We start from the raw sequence: 21,788 nt of genomic DNA on the forward strand, positions 1-21,788 counted from the left end.
CCAATAGACTACCTAGGGGGTGTGCCTAGGATAATTCAGCTTACCCACCCCTTTATGAAACACCTAAATAGAGAAAGTTTAGGACCTAGAGAGACACACTGATCCACCCACCATCCCGAATTCGGTGAAGCACTTTGAAGGAGATCCATACATACTCCTTGTTCCAGACTCCAAAAACTTTGCAAGCAGAAAGGCTCCTTGCATAGCTGAACCACTTTCAGCTGGGCCTAACTTTCAGAACCCATCCCTCAACTTAAAGGGGAAACCAAAAAAGCAGCCAGGCTATGCTGTAACTGCTTGCCTGCCAAAGAACAATCTTCATAACCAGAAGGGCAGATTAAATCCCAATCTGGTGCCGTGATGTGCAGACCAGAAAGCCATTGCAGATCCAGTCCAGTCGTGCTGTGCAGTGTAGATCAGAGCACCTTGCTGTCCAGTCCTGCCGTACGGTGTCCAGAGCGCCTTGCTGATCGCTGACCAGACCAGTCCGGTGCCCAGCAGTCTGTCCCAGAAAAATCCTTGACCAGAATCCCTGACGGTTCCATTCAAAACATTGGTAGTGAGTATTCATAGCATAGGATTGTCACTAGCCTATGTACTGTCCATAGTCATCCCTATCCAAATCAAATCTCTCATATCCAGAACTGTATTGCTAGAAATCGTTTATGTCTTGCCTGAACTCTCTCTCTTATCCTATAGTCCTTCTGTAATATTATTGTTAAATCATCCTTGCACTGATATATTGCATCTGAAGAAAGACAAGCGTCTCAGCAGGCAAAAACCTGATCGGTGATGTCCTGGTCTGGTGGTTGTGCTCTTGTGTAGTGTGTATCTTCATAGTCTACCCCTAGTGTAAAGAAACCTTATTTGTACTTTTAAAACACAATCGTGTTTTACAATTTTGCCTCTTTCTGAAAAAAATGACCTACGCAAAAACGTTCATAACTTCTTCATATGTTATGCTAGAAATGAAATTTAAGTGTCTACCTGATGCTAACATCCCAAGCTTTCCAAGAGACCCAAACCGCATCTCAACTGCTTATAGATTTTCCGCAATCACGCTTATCGCGCGCGGAAAAGTTTGCCGCAAATCTTTCATTTGGAAAAAAATCCCCTAGTATCTTAAGGTGAATTTAGTAACTCTCTGGCAGAGGGTCTCCCAGGATCCCCTCTCCCCCTTGTTATTTACATATGTTAAGCATCTTTGGGTCTCACGCTAAGTTACTAGGGGAATCCAGACGTGGACCCCTTGCTCACTATTCTTAGAGAGGCACAGCTACACCCTACTGATGAGGTTCAATCGGACCGAAACACGTGTCTGGGGTTGCTGTTGGTACTCTTGTTCAGAGGAGAATTGCCTAGCATTTCAGTGCTGGACTGCCCCAGGGCAGGACAAAGACTGATATGTTCAGGATATTTCTCCTCTGTGAAAGATGGTGAGCTAAAGACTCTGGGTAAGGCTCTTGTAACCAGGATTCATGTCTGGCAGAGAGTCTCCCAGGACCCCCCCCCCCTTGTTATTTGCATATTTTAAGTAGCTTTGCGTCTCACCCTAAGTTACTAGGGGAATCCAGACGTGGACCCCTTGCTCACTATTCTTAGAGAGGCACAGCTACACCCTACTGATGAGGTTCAACCAGACAGAAACACGTGTCTGGGGTTGCTGTTGGTACTCTTGTTCAGAGGAGAATTGCCTAGCATTTTGGTGCTGGCCTGCCCCAGGGCAGAACAAAGACTGATATGTTTAGGATATTTCTCCTCTGTGAAAGATAGTGAGCTAAACACTATGGGTAAGGCTCTTGTAACCAGGACTCATGTCTGGCAGAGAGTCTCCCAGGACCCCCCTTGTTATTTTCTTAGGAAAAAAGGAGACCACACAAGATTCCCAATCGGGTGTTCTGTATTTAAATAAACAGTGTTTAAGACAGTTGGTGACAAGAATTATGAGACATTTAATATGATCTATGACTCACAGTATGCCAATACCACTACATTAGTAAATGTTTATCATATGAGATAAAGGATACAATTCAATGTTTGCTTTGTTGAGGGAATAGCCAGGTAAATCTGTATAGAAGTAGGTAATATGTACGATATTAGTAATCATGGTTGTAGGATTCTCTATTTAAAATCAACATTTGCATAAGAAGACAATTTAGGACCTGATTCATGAAAGTGTTTTATAATGGCGCAATCCCATAGGAAAACGTTCCATGAATCAGACCCTTAATCTTAAAACTCCCAATCTATAGGGCATAATATAAATTTGATGACCTTTAAGCGCACACCAAATGTTCCAAAGACAACAGTTTTCAAAGGAAGGTTAGACCAAAATATCTGGTTGTCCACTACATAAACTCTTAAAAGTGTGTATCCAAAGTCAGGGGATCAAGCAAGGGAGAAAGGGGGCATTCTCAACAACATAGAGATGTAATATTAAAATAAATAACAGCTTTCAGTTGAACATAGGGCCATGAACATAAATATACTTACTTTCCCCAAAACAAGAAGGGAGAGCAGTGAAGAGAAAAGCCCACAACACATAGTAAAATGCCTTTTCAGCATTCAAGGCCATTAAATGTAAGGGTAGTTGATTTAGTTAGGGAGTGTGACAAAACCGCTCTGTGGGCATGGGCGGGCATTGAAAACTCCATGCCTTTAATACTGTCTGTAACCAGGGAAACTATATTGTCAGGCCATGTAACCCCATCTGTTTTGGAGAAAAATAGCTATTCCAAGGACTATAATGGTCAGAATTCTATTGGTGTCAAGGGCAAAATCTGTAATGGATCCAGAAGAGTCAACAACGAATCCAGGAGGAAGAAAAATATGGAGACAATGTAGTTAAGTCCTTGATGACTGGTGTGACAAGGTCCGTACTCTGATCCTGTGACAAGGGGATCGGAAAACCTCTCAGCCTTGTGTGGGAGGCCTAGGAGGGAGGAATCCAGAGTTAGTCTTCCTCCAGAGGGGGACAGTGTCAGTTGGTAGGACCCTCTTCCCTGTCTACTCCCCATGTGATCGTTTTTATGTGCAGTATAAATTTGCATCACTCCCTTACTAGTAACACACGTGTGCATGTATTTATTGTTCACTTGTTAGGCACCTCTACAGGAAGCAAAATCTGTTTCAAAGTGCCCACAGGGCAACAGGGATGGGACAGGGGATGACAGACAATGTCATTACACAATGTTAAATAATTAAATACAGAGATATAAGAAGAGACAACGGGGAGGGAAAGAGGAACCTACTATGCCTTGTGAGTGTTCAGAACATGCAAGTGCAGAGGGGACAGGGGTATGGGATAGGTGCTGTGGTGCTCATGTAAAACAGCAGGTGAAGTGCTATGAAAAAGGTAAGTGCAACCTCCAGTGGAGAAGGGTGAGCTGAGGCAAGTGCACAGGGTAGACAGCAGCTGGGATGAAGATGTGGGAGGTCAGGGCCCCGAGAATGCATAAGTGCCCTGCACTTTAATCAAACTACTGTGCAATTAGCAGAGGAGAGAGGAAGGGAAGCAAGAGGTAAAAAGGAAGGTTTGGAGGCTTTTCTGGATCTTAAGAAGGTCCTGCTCAAGGTGAAAATGGAGGGGTAAGCTGTACTAAAGAAGGGAGCCTGCAGAGGAAAGCGACTGACCACCTGCCCTCTGTTTAGCAAACCGCTTTACATACAATGAGTTGGTGCCTGAGGAACGCTGGTGTCTGGAGGGGGAATATTTAGTCAGAACAAGTTGCAGGTAGAGTGGTCCCTTGTCCCACACAGCCTTGTGAATGATGCAATAGGATTTGAATTTAATCTGTGCTGCGATCGGTGGGAGCCAGAGAAGACTTTGAAGGGCAGGAGAGATGCGGTCGCTGGACTTGAGGCTAAGGATAAATCTTGCTGCCCTATTCTGGATTAGTTGGAGGGGTGGCAGAATGGACGAAGATAGATTAAGAAGGAGGCTATTGCAATAGTGAAGCCTAGAGAGAACCAGAGCCCGGCCAGGTAACACTGAGTCTCTGGGGGAAGGTGAGGAAAGGTAGAATTCCTTTCAGAGGAAAAAGCTCAAAATTGGGACTTTTTGGCAATGTCCTGAGTATGAGGAAGGAAGGAGAGAGAGGAGTCAGAGATCACTCTGAGGTTTCTGGCTTCCGAAGAGGGAGCAGGGGGAGAGCACAAGGAAGAAGGCAGAAAGTTAATTGAGGACTATGCAGAGATCACAAGACCCATGATCCATCTTTTGAAGAGGGGGGTCAAGTTGGAGTGGGGTCCAGAACAAGCCGAGGCAGTAAGACAACTCAAAAGAAGCCTCTCACAAGCGCCTTGCCTAGCCCACCCTGTCAAAAACTAGGAGTTCTTCTTGGAGACTGGGTTCTCAAATACATGCTTGATTGCAGTATTATATCAAAAGCATGACAAGGTCAATAAAGTAATCTCCTATGCGAGTAAAACTTAATCTTCTGTGGAGGAAAAATTCAACGATTGTGAGAAGGCACTTCTGGAAACGGTGTGGGTTTTGAAGATTTACCCCCCGTTTATCCAGGGGGAACACATCATAGTGGAGACTCCACAACAGCCTCTGCAATATCTCCAAAGTGACTGAATCCGGGCAGGAAATGTGAGTAACTCCCGAATTACTTCCTGGATTCTGTCAATGCAAGGCTTTCCTGTGGAAGTCAGATATGGCCAAAACAAGAAGAGTCCCTTTGCGCAAGGTCTGGCTCACTTGCATGATTGTGCCAGAGAAAACTGTATTGAGGACGAAAGTCTTAAAATCAAGGACAACATGGAGGCATACCTTAATTCCCCACACAAAGTCTTTGAAGAAGACAATTGTGAGGGAATGCCCACTGTCTATGTGGATGGATGCTCCTACCATGTTGACAACAACGGGGAAAAATAACTTGTGGCCGGCGTAGGGAATGTATGGGTGAATGATGCCCCAGAGCCCTCCGCTGGGTACAAAATCGGTCCCCGAAGTAGTCAAGTGGCAGAGCTGATGGCTGTGCATCAAGCCATCCTCACTGCTGTCCAACACCAACTCGAACTGGTCATAATCACAGATTCGGATTATGTACAGAACGGGTTCGTGGAGCCCCTGGTTAACTGGAAAACCAGAGGCATGCTATGTGCTAATAACAAACCATTGAAACATGGAAAATTAATTCAAAATATTGATAATCTGGTCATCTCGAATTGGATAACCATCTGCTGGAAAAAGATCAAGGGTCAGTCTAAAGTAGAGGGACCAGACAATACTGGAAATGACCTAGCTGATCAGCTGGGCACAATTGGAGCCATCCAAGGGGATCTTCTTGAGATCGAGTACCTGTTGGGGGAAATCCAGGTCACTGCTATCACTAGGTCCCAGACAAATGCTCACAATGAACTCTCAACTGCACAATGGAGTAAGGAGACCCCAGATGCTGATTTGATTACGGCTCAAAAAGGGGATCCAATAATTGGTAAGTTTTATCAACACATTAAGGACCCTGAGAACTTTTCCTGACGGATACCGATTACATAGGAAAAGAGGACCTCAGAGTGTTGATGAAATGTCTAAAAATGTTCAGAATCCAAGACGGTTTGTTGGTAAGGTGATCCATAGCTGGCCATGACCAGTGGGTTGTCCTTACCTCATCCCGAAGCCTGATGCTAAGTCACACCCATGATGCAGCCACAATTGGTCATAGGGGGTTTCATACCACACTTGAAATCTTAAGAGAGGTTGCATACTGGCCACACATGGGGCATGACCACGACCAATACTTGAAAGGGTGTCTTGTGTGTGCACAATTTCAGCCAACACCCCTCATGTACCGCGTGCCTCTCCAAAAGAGGGGGATGACACTGCCGTGGTCAGATTTACAAGTCGATTTTATCGGGCCCGTGATTCGCTCCTCTAGGGGGAACAAGTACATGTTGACCGTGACATGCTTGTTCACTAAATGGATGGAATGTCTCCCGGCCCCAAACTGCAAGGCAGAAACAGCAGCTGCCCTGATGATCAACCACATCTTCTCACGTTTTGGACTACCCCAAAGGATCGAGTCAGACTGAGGAAACCACTTCACTAGCGAAGTGATGACAAAGATGTGGGAGATACTTGGGGTCAAAAGGAAACTACAAATTGCCTACCGGATAGCCTCTAGTGGTGCAGTGGAGAGCTACAACAAGACAATTGTGAGCATATTAAAAACGTTTGTGGCAGATTCTGGGCCAAGTTGGGACATCTGACTACCTCTTGTCCTGATGGCCATCAGATCTACCCCTTCGTCTGCAACAAAAATGTCACGGTTTGAGCTGATGACTGGACGAAGGATGGTGCTTCCCCTGCAACTGCTCTACAGGACTCAAGGGCAGACTTTGATCAATGCCTCCACAACTCATGAGTATCTTGAAAATCTGAGAAAACACCTTCAACATGTGTTTGCCTATGCTCAGCGAAATCTAGAAAGATCTGCAGACAGTATGAAGACCCACTATGACCTAAAGACTACTAGAAAAGAATACCAAGCAGGAGACCAGGTCTACTTATACAATTTCCAAAGGAACCAGGCCAAACAGCGCAAATCTCTGCCTAGCTGGAGGGGTCCTTTTGAAATTGCAGACAAAATCTCACCAGTCGCCTACAAAATCCATATCACCAAAGGCAGTTTGGCTGAGGGAGAAGATAAGTGGGTCCATAACAACCAACTGAAGTGTTGCCATCCTAGGCACACTCTGCAGCAACTAGAGGAGTCATCTGGAAACCCAGAGGGGGACACTCCAGACCCCTAGAATTCCAACTATAAAACTATTCCATCTGTTATAATTAGTTATAATTGCAATCAGAAAAGATTGTCCTTATATGTCAAATGTATGTGTCTTCCCCACTACATGAATAGTGGTGGGGAAAATGTCTACAAATATGCTCTGTTTCGTCATCCTAGAATTTGAAACCAGGGATCCTAAGTATCAAGAAGGACCACTCAGGGACCGGAAGGAAAGATCCAAGGGCCCCGGGGTATCGCTCCATACTCTCATTAGGAACCGGCGAGGAGAACCTGTCGATACAGCGCTGATGGGAAAAGCAGACAAATTTTCTCATGTGGACCAGAAAGAAAAAACGGAACATCCCAATCTCAACACTTCCCCTTGAGGGGCAGTCAAAAGTCAAATCGCGAGGGGGGGCTTTGTGGGATGTTTTAACAAACTGTCCTGGAACATCCCTGTGTGCTGGTTGCACCAGAATCAGCAAAATGGCAGCAAAAGTGCTATGCCTTCCAAACCTATGAAAATTGCACTTTGAAACCAGAAAAGATGGTTGCCAAATCTACTTTGCATGTTGTCAGTGGTGAAATGGAAACCTCACTGCTGAAACATGTTACTGGGCTTTCCACCAAGTAAAAAGGAAAACTGCATGAAAGGCAGTGCTTTATTGCAAGAAACCCAGAAATTGCTCTTAAATTCCTTTTTTATTGGTTGCTGATAATACAAAATACCAGACCAAAACACCATAAAATATCCAATATCTTTGCTGGGTGTTACCCGTCACTTCATTTAAGGAATCAATATGTGCACACAATGTCAGGAAAAGCAGAATCTATCATCAGAATATCTACAGTAAAAAGTGTGCTTGCCTGTGAAAATCTGTCAAAATATGGGCGCAGTCCCAACGGCCACCTGCCTTGACAGCTGTAATTAATTTCATGAGAAGTTTAAACTTGTGCGATGGAAATCAAATGTTTGGAATTAAGTGACCTGTAATTAAGGGGAACATAGGTTGTAACTATTTAATCTCCGTGATTTAGTGACTGGAATCAGAGTTCTAGCTGCGTGATTAAAAATTGCAAGTTTTATTTTAAATTTAAAAAATGGTTATAATTTGCCTGTGAATTTAGCTGAACTCAGAGTCACCAAACCAGTTTTCCCCAGTTTTTCTCCAACAAAAGGCATCTCTCCTGCTTCCCACCAAAGGCCAGGAACTCACATTCAGGTGTTGATTAAGAGGGGAGGAGATTTTGGGCTGCTTCTCCTGGGAGAGACAATGAACCTTCCTTGGCTGAAAGGATATGCAGATTGTAATTGTCAACAGTGGCATCTGCCAGAGGAAGAAGGCAAGATTGCTCTTGAGCTAAAGAAATCTTTGGAGGCGGAGATAGACATTTTTGTTGATTCTCAATGGACAGAAAGCATATTTTTGGAAAAGTCTGATAAAGGAATGTGTGAATTTGTAAATATGATAAGATTAATAGCATTGTTGAATGCAATTTTTTTGTGCACATTTTAAAAGAAGCCAGAACTGTGCAATGTTCTGAGATGGCACAGTGAACATTCTGGTTTTGTAGCAATTGTATTCATGTCAGAAGCACAAAATTTCATACGATTATGCCCAGATATCATGGCCACATATGTACAAAATTGTGGACAAATCAGATGTTGTGTCCCGGATAAATAATGCGAAAAATTGTCAAATCCAGACTCAAGACCTCACAGTTACGGGGCTTGGAAGAATATTTGCTCCACAAAATATGTGATCTATGTATGTCATTGGTATAAAGATTGTACACATGTAAAGATGCATTATATCAAAAATAGATTTTATGTGCAAAAGGCAAAGGGGAGGTTTTCCCTGCCGCATAAACTACATCATCATGATGACACTCTGTTTTCTCCTCCAATCAAGGTAGAGAGCAGACTTTAGCCAATAGACTACCTAGGGGGTGTGCCTAGGATAATTCAGCTTACCCACCCCTTTATGAAACACCTAAATAGAGAAAGTTTAGGACCTAGAGAGACACACTGATCCACCCACCATCCCGAATTCGGTGAAGCACTTTGAAGGAGATCCATACATACTCCTTGTTCCAGACTCCAAAAACTTTGCAAGCAGAAAGGCTCCTTGCATAGCTGAACCACTTTCAGCTGGGCCTAACTTTCAGAACCCATCCCTCAACTTAAAGGGGAAACCAAAAAAGCAGCCAGGCTATGCTGTAACTGCTTGCCTGCCAAAGAACAATCTTCATAACCAGAAGGGCAGATTAAATCCCAATCTGGTGCCGTGCTGTGCAGACCAGAAAGCCATTGCAGATCCAGTCCAGTCGTGCTGTGCAGTGTAGATCAGAGCACCTTGCTGTCCAGTCCTGCCGTACGGTGTCCAGAGCGCCTTGCTGATCGCTGACCAGACCAGTCCGGTGCCCAGCAGTCTGTCCCAGAAAAATCCTTGACCAGAATCCCTGACGGTTCCATTCAAAACATTGGTAGTGAGTATTCATAGCATAGGATTGTCACTAGCCTATGTACTGTCCATAGTCATCCCTATCCAAATCAAATCTCTCATATCCAGAACTGTATTGCTAGAAATCGTTTTTGTCTTGCCTGAACTCTCTCTCTTATCCTATAGTCCTTCTGTAATATTATTGTTAAATCATCCTTGCACTGATATATTGCATCTGAAGAAAGACAAGCGCATCAGCAGGCAAAAACCTGATCGGTGATGTCCTGGTCTGGTGGTTGTGCTCTTGTGTAGTGTGTATCTTCATAGTCTACCACTAGTGTATAGAAACCTTATTTGTACTTTTAAAACACAATCGTGTTTTACAATTTTGCCTCTTTCTGAAAAAAATGACCTACGCAAAAACGTTCATAACTTCTTCATATGTTATGCTAGAAATGAAATTTAAGTGTCTACCTGATGCTAACATCCCAAGCTTTCCAAGAGACCCAAACCTCATCTCAACTGCTTATAGATTTTCCGCAATCACGCTTATCGCGCGCGGAAAAGTTTGCCGCAAATCTTTCATTTGGAAATAAATCCCCTAGTATCTTAAGGTGAACTTAGTAACTCTCTGGCAGAGGGTCTCCCAGGACCCCCTCTCCCCCTTGTTATTTACATATGTTAAGCATCTTTGGGTCTCAAGTTACTAGGGGAATCCAGACGTGGACCCCTTGCTCACTATTCTTAGAGTGGCACAGCTACACCCTACTGATGAGGTTCAATCGGACCGAAACACGTGTCTGGGGTTGCTGTTGGTACTCTTGTTCAGAGGAGAATTTCCTAGCATTTTGGTGCTGGCCTGCCCCAGGGCAGAACAAAGACTGATATGTTTAGGATATTTCTCCTCTGTGAAAGATAGTGAGCTAAACACTATGGGTAAGGCTCTTGTAACCAGGACTCATGTCTGGCAGAGAGTCTCCCAGGACCCCCTTGTTATTTTCTTAGGAAAAAAGGAGACCACACAAGATTCCCAATCGGGTGTTCTGTATTTAAATAAACAGTGTCTAAGACAGTTGGTGACAAGAATTATGAGACATTTAATATGATCTATGACTCACAGTATGCCAATACCACTACATTAGTAAATGTTTATCATATGAGATAAAGGATACAATTCAATGTTTGCTTTGTTGAGGGAATAGCCAGGTAAATCTGTATAGAAGTAGGTAATATGTACGATATTAGTAATCATGGTTGTAGGATTCTCTATTTAAAATCAACATTTGCATAAGAAGACAATTTAGGACCTGATTCATGAAAGTGTTTTATAATGGCGCAATCCCATAGGAAAACGTTCCATGAATCAGACCCTTAATCTTAAAACTCCCAATCTATAGGGCATAATATAAATTTGATGACCTTTAAGCGCACACCAAATGTTCCAAAGACAACAGTTTTCAAAGGAAGGTTAGACCAAAATATCTGGTTGTCCACTACATAAACTCTTAAAAGTGTGTATCCAAAGTCAGGGGATCAAGCAAGGGAGAAAGGGGGCATTCTCAACAACATAGAGATGTAATATTAAAATAAATAACAGCTTTCAGTTGAACATAGGGCCATGAACATAAATATACTTACTTTCCCCAAAACAAGAAGGGAGAGCAGTGAAGAGAAAAGCCCACAACACATAGTAAAATGCCTTTTCAGCATTCAAGGCCATTAAATGTAAGGGTCGTTGATTTAGTTAGGGAGTGTGACAAAACCGCTCTGTGGGCATGGGCGGGCATTGAAAACTCCATGCCTTTAATACTGTATGTAACCAGGGAAACTATATTCTCAGGCCATGTAACCCCATCTGTTTTGGAGAAAAATAGCTATTCCAAGGACTATAATGGTCAGAATTCTATTGGTGTCAAGGGCAAAATCTGTAATGGATCCAGAAGAGTCAACAACGAATCCAGGAGTAAGAAAAATATGGAGACAATGTAGTTAAGTCCTTGATGACTGGTGTGACAAAGTCCGTACTCTGATCCTGTGACAAGGGGATCAGAAAACCTCTCAGCCTTGTGTGGGAGGCCTAGGAGGGAGGAATCCAGAGTTAGTCTTCCTCCAGAGGGGGACAGTGTCAGTTGGTAGGACCCTCTTCCCTGTCTACTCCCCATGTGATAGTTTTTTATGTGCAGTATAAATTTGCATCACTCCCTTACTAGTAATACACGTGTGCATGTATTTATTGTTCACTTGTTAGGCACCTCTACAGGAAGCAAAATCTGTTTCAAAGTGCCCACAGGGCAACAGGGATGGGACAGGGGATGAAAGACAATGTCATTAAACAATGTTAAATAATTAAATACAGAGATATAAGAAGAGACAACGGGGAGGGGAAGAGGAACCTACTATGCCTTGTGAGTGTTCAGAACATGCAAGTGCAGAGGGGACAGGGGTATGGGATAGGTGCTGTGGTGCTCATGTAAAACAGCAGGTGAAGTGCTATGAAAAAGGTAAGTGCAACCTCCAGTGGAGAAGGGTGAGCTGAGGCAAGTGCACAGGGTAGACAGCAGCTGGGATGAAGATGTGGGAGGTCAGGGCCCCAAGAATGCATAAGTGCCCTGCACTTTAATCAAACTACTGTGCAATTAGCAGGGGAGAGAGGAAGGGAAGCAAGAGGTAAAAAGGAAGGTTTGGAGGCTTTTCTGGATCTTAAGAAGGTCCTGCTCAAGGTGAAAATGGAGGGGTAAGCTGTACTAAAGAAGGGAGCCTGCAGAGGAAAGCGACTGACCACCTGCCCTCTGTTTAGCAAACCGCTTTACATACAATGAGTTGGTGCCTGAGGAACGCTGGTGTCTGGAGGGGGAATATTTAGTCAGAACAAGTTGCAGGTAGAGTGGTCCCTTGTCCCACACAGCCTTGTGAATGATGCAATAGGATTTGAATTTAATCTGTGCTGCGATCGGTGGGAGCCAGAGAAGACTTTGAAGGGCAGGAGAGATGCGGTCGCTGGACTTGAGGCTAAGGATAAATCTTGCTGCCCTATTCTGGATTAGTTGGAGGGGTGGCAGAATGGACGAAGATAGATTAAGAAGGAGGCTATTGCAATAGTGAAGCCTAGAGAGAACCAGAGCCCGGCCAGGTAACACTGAGTCTCTGGGGGAAGGTGAGGAAAGGTAGAATTCCTTTCAGAGGAAAAAGCTCAAAATTGGGACTTTTTGGCAATGTCCTGAGTATGAGGAAGGAAGGAGAGAGAGGAGTCAGAGATCACTCTGAGGTTTCTGGCTTCCGAAGAGGGAGCAGGGGGAGAGCACAAGGAAGAAGGCAGAAAGTTAATTGAGGACTATGCAGAGATCACAAGACCCATGATCCATCTTTTGAAGAGGGGGGTCAAGTTGGAGTGGGGTCCAGAACAAGCCGAGGCAGTAAGACAACTCAAAAGAAGCCTCTCACAAGCGCCTTGCCTAGCCCACCCTGTCAAAAACTAGGAGTTCTTCTTGGAGACTGGGTTCTCAAATACATGCTTGATTGCAGTATTATATCAAAAGCATGACAAGGTCAATAAAGTAATCTCCTATGCGAGTAAAACTTAATCTTCTGTGGAGGAAAAATTCAACGATTGTGAGAAGGCACTTCTGGAAACGGTGTGGGTTTTGAAGATTTACCCCCCGTTTATCCAGGGGGAACACATCATAGTGGAGACTCCACAACAGCCTCTGCAATATCTGCAAAGTGACTGAATCTGGGCAGGAAATGTGAGTAACTCCCGAATTACTTCCTGGATTCTGTCAATGCAAGGCTTTCCTTTGGAAGTCAGATATGGCCAAAACAAGAAGAGTCCCTTTGCGCAAGGTCTGGCTCACTTCCATGATTGTGCCAGAGAAAACTGTATTGAGGACGAAAGTCTTAAAATCAAGGACAACATGGAGGCATACCTTAATTCCCCACACAAAGTCTTTGAAGAAGACAATTGTGAGGGAATGCCCACTGTCTATGTGGATGGATGCTCCTACCATGTTGACAACAACGGGGAAAAATAACTTGTGGCCGGCGTAGGGAATGTATGGGTGAATGATGCCCCAGAGCCCTCCGCTGGGTACAAAATCGGTCCCCGAAGTAGTCAAGTGGCAGAGCTGATGGCTGTGCATCAAGCCATCCTCACTGCTGTCCAACACCAACTCGAACTGGTCATAATCACAGATTCGGATTATGTACAGAACGGGTTCGTGGAGCCCCTGGTTAACTGGAAAACCAGAGGCATGCTATGTGCTAATAACAAACCATTGAAACATGGAAAATTAATTCAAAATATTGATAATCTGGTCATCTCGAATTGGATAACCATCTGCTGGAAAAAGATCAAGGGTCAGTCTAAAGTAGAGGGACCAGACAATACTGGAAATGACCTAGCTGATCAGCTGGGCACAATTGGAGCCATCCAAGGGGATCTTCTTGAGATCGAGTACCTGTTGGGGGAAATCCAGGTCACTGCTATCACTAGGTCCCAGACAAATGCTCACAATGAACTCTCAACTGCACAATGGAGTAAGGAGACCCCAGATGCTGATTTGATTACGGCTCAAAAAGGGGATCCAATAATTGGTAAGTTTTATCAACACATTAAGGACCCTGAGAACTTTTCCTGACGGATACCGATTACATAGGAAAAGAGGACCTCAGAGTGTTGATGAAATGTCTAAAAATGTTCAGAATCCAAGACGGTTTGTTGGTAAGGTAAGGTGATCCATAGCTGGCCATGACCAGTGGGTTGTCCTTACCTCATCCCGAAGCCTGATGCTAAGTCACACCCATGATGCAGCCACAATTGGTCATAGGGGGTTTCATACCACACTTGAAATCTTAAGAGAGGTTGCATACTGGCCACACATGAGGCATGACCACGACCAATACTTGAAAGGGTGTCTTGTGTGTGCACAATTTCAGCCAACACCCCTCATGTACCGCGTGCCTCTCCAAAAGAGGGGGATGACACTGCCTTGGTCAGATTTACAAGTCGATTTTATCGGGCCTGTGATTCGCTCCTCTAAGTGGAACAAGTACATGTTGACCGTGACATGCTTGTTCACTAAATGGGTGGAATGTCTCCCGGCCCCAAACTGCAAGGCAGAAACAGCAGCTGCCCTGATGATCAACCACATCTTCTCACGTTTTGGACTACCCCAAAGGATCGAGTCAGACTGAGGAAACCACTTCACTAGCGAAGTGATGACAAAGATGTGGGAGATACTTGGGGTCAAAAGGAAACTACAAATTGCCTACCGGATAGCCTCTAGTGGTGCAGTGGAGAGCTACAACAAGACAATTGTGAGCATATTAAAAACGTTTGTGGCAGATTCTGGGCCAAGTTGGGACATCTGACTACCTCTTGTCCTGATGGCCATCAGATCTACCCCTTCGTCTGCAACAAAAATGTCACGGTTTGAGCTGATGACTGGACGAAGGATGGTGCTTCCCCTGCAACTGCTCTACAGGACTCAAGGGCAGACTTTGATCAATGCCTCCACAACTCATGAGTATCTTGAAAATCTGAGAAAACACCTTCAACATGTGTTTGCCTATGCTCAGCGAAATCTAGAAAGATCTGCAGACAGTATGAAGACCCACTATGACCTAAAGACTACTAGAAAAGAATACCAAGCAGGAGACCAGGTCTACTTATACAATTTCCAAAGGAACCAGGCCAAACAGCGCAAATCTCTGCCTAGCTGGAGGGGTCCTTTTCAAATTGCAGACAAAATCTCACCAGTCGCCTACAAAATCCATATCACCAAAGGCAGTTTGGCTGAGGGAGAAGATAAGTGGGTCCATAACAACCAACTGAAGTGTTGCCATCCTAGGCACACTCTGCAGCAACTAGAGGAGTCATCTGGAAACCCAGAGGGGGACACTCCAGACCCCTAGAATTCCAACTATAAAACTATTCCATCTGTTATAATTAGTTATAATTGCAATCAGGAAAGATTGTCCTTATATGTCAAATGTATGTGTCTTCCCCACTACATGAATAGTGGTGGGGAAAATGTCTACAAATATGCTCTGTTTCGTCATCCTAGAATTTGAAACCAGGGATCCTAAGTATCAAGAAGGACCACTCAGGGACCGGAAGGAAAGATCCAAGGGCCCCGGGGTATCGCTCCATACTCTCATTAGGAACCGGCGAGGAGAACCTGTCGATACAGCGCTGATGGGAAAAGCAGACAAATTTTCTCATGTGGACCAGAAAGAAAAAACGGAACATCCCAATCTCAACACTTCCCCTTGAGGGGCAGTCACAAGTCAAATCGCGAGGGGGGGCTTTGTGGGATGTTTTAACACACTGTCCTGGAACATCCTTGTGTGCTGGTTGCACCAGAATCAGCAAAATGGCAGCAAAAGTGCTATGCCTTCCAAACCTATGAAAATTGCACTTTGAAACCAGAAAAGATGGTTGCCAAATCTACTTTGCATGTTGTCAGTGGTGAAATGGAAACCTCACTGCTGAAACATGTTACTGGGCTTTCCACCAAGTAAAAAGGAAAACTGCATGAAAGGCAGTGCTTTATTGCAAGAAACCCAGAAATTGCTCTTAAATTCCTTTTTTATTGGTTGCTGATAATACAAAATACCAGACCAAAACACCATAAAATATCCAATATCTTTGCTGGGTGTTACCCGTCACTTCATTTAAGGAATCAATATGTGCACACAATGTCAGGAAAAGCAGAATCTATCATCAGAATATCTACAGTAAAAAGTGTGCTTGCCTGTGAAAATCTGTCAAAATATGGGCGCAGTCCCAACGGCCACCTGCCTTGACAGCTGTAATTAATTTCATGAGAAGTTTAAACTTGTGCGATGGAAATCAAATGTTTGGAATTAAGTGACCTGTAATTAAGGGGAACATAGGTTGTAACTATTTAATCTCAGTGATTTAGTGACTGGAATCAGAGTTCTAGCTGCGTGATTAAAAATTGCAAGTTTTATTTTAAATTTAAAAAATGGTTATAATTTGCCTGTGAATTTAGCTGAACTCAGAGTCACCAAACCAGTTTTCCCCAGTTTTTCTCCAACAAAAGGCATCTCTCCTGCTTCCCACCAAAGGCCAGGAACTCACATTCAGGTGTTGATTAAGAGGGGAGGAGATTTTGGGCTGCTTCTCCTGGGAGAGACAATGAACCTTCCTTGGCTGAAAGGATATGCAGATTGTAATTGTCAACAGTGGCATCTGCCAGAGGAAGAAGGCGGGATTGCTCTTGAGCTAAAGAAATCTTTGGAGGTGGAGATAGACATTTTTGTTGATTCTCAATGGACAGAAAGCATATTTTTGGAAAAGTCTGATAAAGGAATGTGTGAATTTGTAAAAATGATAAGATTAATAGCATTGTTGAATGCAATTTTTTTGTGCACATTTTAAAAGGAGCCAGAACTGTGCAATGTTCTGAGATGGCACAGTGAACATTCTGGTTTTGTAGCAATTGTATTCATGTCAGAAGCACAAAATTTCATACGATTATGCCCAGATATCATGCCCACATATGTACAAAATTGTGGACAAATCAGATGTTGTGTCCCGGATTAAAAAATGCAAAAAATTGCCAAATCCAGACTCAAGACCTCACAGCTACGGGGCTTGGAAGAATATTTGCTCCACAAAATATGTGATCTATGTATGTCATTGGTATAAAGATTGTACACATGTAAAGATGCATTATATCAAAAATAGATTTTATGTGCAAAAGGCAAAGGGGAGGTTTTCCCTGCCGCATAAACTACATCATCATGATGACACTCTGTTTTCTCCTCCAATCAAGGGAGAGAGCAGACTTTAGCCAATAGACTACATAGGGGGTGTGCCTAGGATAATTCAGCTTACCCACCCCTTTATGAAACACCTAAATAGAGACAGTTTAGGACCTAGAGAGACACACTGATCCACCCACCATCCCGAATTCGGTGAAGCACTTTGAAGGAGATCCATACATACTCCTTGTTCCAGACTCCAAAAACGTTGCAAGAAGAAAGGCTCCTTGCATAGCTGAACCACTTTCAGCTGGGCCTAACTTTCAGAACCCATTCCTCAACTTAAAGGGGAAACCAAAAAAGCAGCCAGGCTGTGCTGTAACTGCTTGCCTGCCAAAGAACAATCTTCATAACCAGAAGGGCAGATTAAATCCCAGTCTGGTGCCATGCTGTGCAGACCAGAGAGCCATTGCAGATCCAGTCCAGTCGTGCTGTGCAGTGTAGATCAGAGTGCCTTGCTGTCCAGTCCTGCCGTACGGTTTCCAGAGCGCCTTGCTGATCGCTGACCAGATCAGTCCGGTGTGCCCAGCAGTCTGTCCCAGAAAAATCCTTGACCAGAATCCCTGACGGTTCCATTCAAAACATTGGTAGTGAGTATTCATAGCATAGGATTGTCACTAGCCTATGTACTGTCCATAGTCATCCCTATCCAAATCACATCTCTCATATCCAGAACTGTATTGCTAGAAATCCTTTTTGTCTTGCCTGAACTCTCTCTCTTATCCTATAGTCCTTCTGTAATATTATTGTTAAATCATCCTTACACTGATATATTGCATCTGAAGAAAGACAAGCGTCTCAGCAGGCAAAAACCTGATCGGTGATGTCCTGGTCTGGTGGTTGTGCTGTTGTGTAGTGTGTATCTTCATAGTCTACCCCTTGTGTAAAGAAACCTTATTTGTACTTTTAAAACACAATCTTGTTTTACAATTTTGCCTCTTTCTGAAAAAAACGACCTCCACAAAAACGTGCATAACTTCTTCATATGTTATGCTAGAAATGAAATTTAAGTGTCTACTTGATGCTAACATCCCAAGCTTTCCAAGAGACCCAAACTGCATCTCAACTGCTTATAGATTTTCCGCAATCACGCTTATCGCACGCGGAAAAGTTTGCCGCAAATCTTTCATGTGGAAAAAAATCCCCTAGTATCTTAAGGTGAACTTAGTAACTCTCTGGCAGAGGGTCTCCCAGGACCCCTCCTCCCCCTTGTTATTTACATATTTTAAGCATCTTTGGGTCTCACGCTAAGTTACTAGGGGAATCCAGACGTGGACCCCTTGCTCACTATTCTTAGAGTGGCACAGCTACACCCTACTGATGAGGTTCAATCGGACCGAAACACGTGTCTGGGGTTGCTGTTGGTACTCTTGTTCAGAGGAGAATTGCCTAGCATTTCAGTGCTGGGCTGCCCCAGGGCAGGACAAAGACTGATATGTTCAGGATATTTCTCCTCTGTGAAAGATGGTGAGCTAAAGACTCTGGGTAAGGCTCTTGTAACCAGGATTCATGTCTGGCAGAGAGTCTCCCAGGACCCCCCACCTTGTTATTTGCATATTTTAAGTAGCTTTGCGTCTCCCCCTCAGTTCCTAGGTGAATCCAGACGTGGACCCCTTGCTCACTATTCTTAGAGAGGCCCAGCTACACCCTACTGATGAGGTTCAACCAGACAGAAACACGTGTCTGGGGTTGCTGTTGGTACTCTTGTTCAGAGGAGAACTGCCTAGCATTTTGGTGCTTGCCTGCCCTAGGGCAGAACAAACACTGATATGTTTAGGTTATTTCTCCTCTGTGAAAGATAGTGAGCTAAACACTATGGGTAAGGCTCTTGTAACCAGGACTCATGTCTGGCAGAGAGTCTCCCAGGACCCCCCTTGTTATTTTCATAGGAAAAAAGTAGACCACACAAGATTCCCAATAGGGTGTTCTGTATTTAAATAAACAGTGTCTAAGACAGTTGGTGACAAGAATTATGAGACATTTAATATGATCTATGACTCACAGTATACCAATACCACTACATTAGTAAATGTTTATCATATGAGATAAAGGATACAATTCAATGTTTGCTTTGTTGAGGGAATAGCCAGGTAAATCTGTATAGAAGTAGGTTATATGTATGATATTAGTAATCATGGTTGTAGGATTCTCTATTTAAAATCAACATTTGCATAAGAAGACAATTTAGGACCTGATTCATGAAAGTGTTTTATAATGGTGCAATCCCATAGGAAAACGTTCCATGAATCAGACCCTTAATCTTAAAACCCCCAATCTATAGGGCATAATATAAATTTGATGACCTTTAAGCGCACACCAAATGTTCCAAAGACAACAGTTTTCAAAGGAAGGGTAGACCAAAATATCTGGTTGTCCACTACATAAACTCTTAAAAGTGTGTATCCAAAGTCAGGGGATCAAGCAAGGGAGAAAGGGGGCATTCTCAACAACATAGAGATGTAATATTAAAATAAATAACAGCTTTCAGTTGAACATAGGGTCATGAACATAAATATACTTACTTTCCCCAAAACAAGAAGGGAGAGCAGTGAAGAGAAAAGCCCACAACACATAGTAAAATGCCTTTTCAGCATTCAGGGCCATTAAATGTAAGGGTAGTTGATTTAGTTAGGGAGTGTGACAAAACCGCTCTGTGGGCGTGGGCGGGCATTGAAAACTCCATGTCTTTAATACTGTCTGTAACCAGGGAAACTATATTCTCAGGCCATGTAACCCCATCTGTTTTGGAGAAAAATAACTATTTCAAAGACTATAATGGTCAGAATTCTATTGGTGTCAAGGGCAAAATCTGTAATGGATCCAGGAGAGTCAACAACGAATCCAGGAGGAAGAAAAATATGGAGACAATGTAGTTAAGTCCTTGATGACTGGTGTGACAAGGTCCGTACTCTGATCCTGTGACAAGGGGATCGGAAAACCTCTCAGCCTTGTGTGGGAGGCCTAGGAGGGAGGAATCCAGAGTTAGTCTTCCTCCAGAGGGGGACAGTGTCAGTTGGTAGGACCCTCTTCCCTGTCTACTCCCCATGTGATAGTTTTTTATGTGCAGTATAAATTTGCATCACTCCCTTACTAGTAATACACGTGTGCATGTATTTATTGTTCACTTGTTAGGCACCTCTACAGGAAGCAAAATCTGTTTCAAAGTGCCCACAGGGCAACAGGGATGGGACAGGGGATGAAAGACAATGTCATTACACAATGTTAAATAATTAAATACAGAGATATAAGAAGAGACAACGGGGAGGGGAAGAGGAACCTACTATGCCTTGTGAGTGTTCAGAACAAGCAAGTGCAGAGGGGACAGGGGTATGGGATAGGTGCTGTGGTGCTCATGTAAAACAGCAGGTGAAGTGCTATGAAAAAGGTAAGTGCAACCTCCAGTGGAGAAGGGTGAGCTGAGGCAAGTGCACAGGGTAGACAGCAGCTGGGATGAAGATGTGGGAGGTCAGGGCACGAGAATGCATAAGTGCCCTGCACTTTAATCAAACTACTGTGCAATTAGCAGGGGAGAGAGGAAGGGAAACAAGAGGTAAAAAGGAAGGTTTGGAGGCTTTTCTGGATCTTAAGAAGGTCCTGCTCAAGGTGAATATGGAGGGGCAAGCTGTACTACAGAAGGGAGCCTGCAGAGGAAAGCGACTGACCACCTGCCCTCTGTTTAGCAAACCGCTTTACATACAATGAGTTGGTGCCAGAGGAACGCTGGTGTCTGGAGGGGGAATATTTAGTCAGAACAAGTTGCAGGTAGAGTGGTCCCTTGTCCCACACAGCCTTGTGGATGATGCAATAGGATTTGAATTTAATCTGTGCTGCGATCGCGGGGAGCCAGAGAAGACTTTGAAGGGCGGGAGAGATGCGGTCGCTGGACTTGAGGCTAAGGATAAATCTTGCTGCCCTATTCTGGATTAGTTGGAGGGGTGGCAGAATGGACGAAGATAGATTAAGAAGGAGGCTACTGCAATAGTGAAGCCTAGAGAGAACCAGAGCCCGGCCAGGTAACACTGAGTCTCTGGGGGAAGGTGAGGAAAGGTAGAATTCCTTTCAGAAGAAAAAGCTCAAAATTGGGTCTTTTTGGCAATGTCCTGAGTATGAGGAAGGAAGGAGAGAGAGGAGTCAGAGATCACTCTGAGGTTTCTGGCTTCCGAAGAGGGAGCATGGGGAGAGCACAAGGAAGAAGGCAGAAAGTTAATTGAGGACTATGCAGAGATCACAAGACCCATGAGCCATCTTTTGAAGAGGGGGGTCAAGTTGGAGTGGGGTCCAGAACAAGCCGAGGCAGTACGACAACTCAAAAGAAGCCTCTCACAAGCGCCTTGCCTAGACCACCCTGTCAAAAACTAGGAGTTCTTCTTGGAGACTGGGTTCTCAAATACATGCTTGATTGCAGTATTATATCAAAAGCATGACAAGGTCAATAAAGTAATCTCCTATGCGAGTAAAACTTAATCCTCTGTGGAGGAAAAATTCAACGATTGTGAGAAGGCACTCCTGGAAACGGTGTGGGCATTGAAGATTTACCGCCCGTTTATACAGGGGGAACACATCATAGTGGAGACTCCACACCAGCCTCTGCAATATCTCCAAAGTGACTGAATCCGGGCAGGAAATATGAGTAATTCCCGAATTACTTCCTGGATTCTGTCAATGCAAGGCTTTCCTGTGGAGGTCAGATATGGCCAAAACAAGAAGAGTCCCTTTGCGCAAGGTCTGGCTCACTTGCATGATTGTGCCAGAGAAAACTGTATTGAGGACGAAAGTCTTAAAATCAAGGACAACATGGAGGCATACCTTAATTCCCCACACA

Source organism: Ambystoma mexicanum, chromosome 10 (genome assembly GCF_040938575.1).
Source record: "Ambystoma mexicanum isolate Mex_15411 chromosome 10, UKY_AmexF1_1, whole genome shotgun sequence".
NCBI classification, from domain to species: Eukaryota; Metazoa; Chordata; class Amphibia; order Caudata; family Ambystomatidae; genus Ambystoma; species Ambystoma mexicanum.